Here is a 1,693-nt window from a genome sequence, read left to right on the forward strand (position 1 = left end):
TCAAATGTTTATTTCATTTAATTTTGATGATTTGAAGTGGCAACAAATGAAAATCCAAAATTCCGTGTGTCACAAAATTCGAATATTGTGTAAGGGTTAAATTTTGAAGACACCTGGTGCCACAAACTAATCAGCTGATTAACTCAAAACACCTGCAAAGGGCTTTGAATGGTCTCTCAGTCCAGTTCTGAAGCCTACACAAACATGGGGAAGACTTCAGATTTGACAGCTGTCCAAAAGGCAACCATCGACACATTGCACAAGGAGGGAAAGACACAAAAGGTTATTGCTGAAGAGGCTGGCTGTTCTCAGAGCTCTGTGTCCAAACACATTAATGGAGAGGCAAAGGGAAGGAAAAACTGTGGTCAGAAAAAGTGTACGCGCGATAGGGATCACCGCGCCCTGGTCAAGATTGTGAAAAAAAACCCATTCAAAAATGTGGGGGAGATGCTGGAGTCAGTGCTTCAAGATCCACCACCAAGAGACGCTTGAAAGACATGGGTTTCAACTGCCGCATACCTCGTGTCAAGCCACTGTTGACCAAGAAACAGCGCGAAAAGCGTCTCACCTGGGCTAAGGAAAAAAAGAGCTGGACTGCTGCTGAGTGGTCCAAAGTCATGTTTTCTGACGAAAGCAAATTTTGCATTTCCTATGGAAATCGAGGTCCCAGAGTCTGGAGGAAGACAGGAGAGGCACAGGATCCACGTTGCCTGAAGTCTAGTGTAAAGTTTCCACCATCAGTGATGGTTTGGGGTGCCATGTCATCTGCTGGTGTCGGTCCACTCTGTTTCCTGAGATCCAGGGTCAACGCAGCCGTCTACCAGCAAGTTTTAGAGCACTTCATGCTTCCTGCTGCTGACCTGCTCTATGGGGATTTCAAGTTCCAACAGGACTTGGCGCCTGCACACAGCGCAAAATCTACCCGTGCCTGGTTTACGGACCATGGTATTTCTGTTCTAAATTGGCCCGCCAACTCCCCTGACCTTAGCCCCATAGAAAATCTGTGGGGTATTGTGAAAAGGAAGATGCAGAATGCCAGACCCAAAAACGAAGAAGAGTTGAAGGCCACTATCAGAGCAACCTGGGCTCTCATAACACCTGAGCAGTGCCAGAAACTCATCGACTCCATGCCACGCCGCATTAACGCAGTAATTGAGGCAAAAGGAGCTCCAACCAAGTATTGAGTATTGTACATGCTCATATTTTTCATTTTCATACTTTTCAGTTGGCCAACATTTCTAATAATCCCTTTTTTGTATTAGCCTTAAGTAATATTCTAATTTTGTGACACACGGAATTTTGGATTTTCATTTGTTGCCACTTCAAATCATCAAAATTAAATGAAATAAACATTTGAATGCATCAGTCTGTGTGCAATGAATAAATATAATGTACAAGTTACACCTTTTGAATGCAATTACTGAAATAAATCAAGTTTTTCAAAATATTCTAATTTACTGGCTTTTACCTGTATGTGTGTGTAGTAGGGTTGTACAGTATACTGCTACTAATAAAGTATTGTGGTACTAATCAATTGAAATCGGTACTATACCACCTTTGAAAAGTACCAGTACCATTCTTTCATCTGAATGCCGCTGTGCGGCGGTGACTACAGAGCGGAGGCGCATGATGTTGAGTGTGTCAAAACGCACACACAAAGTGCATACAAGCAATAACATGGTGGAGAGGAAGA

Source organism: Nerophis lumbriciformis, linkage group LG20 (genome assembly GCF_033978685.3).
Source record: "Nerophis lumbriciformis linkage group LG20, RoL_Nlum_v2.1, whole genome shotgun sequence".
In the NCBI taxonomy this organism is placed as follows: domain Eukaryota; kingdom Metazoa; phylum Chordata; class Actinopteri; order Syngnathiformes; family Syngnathidae; genus Nerophis; species Nerophis lumbriciformis.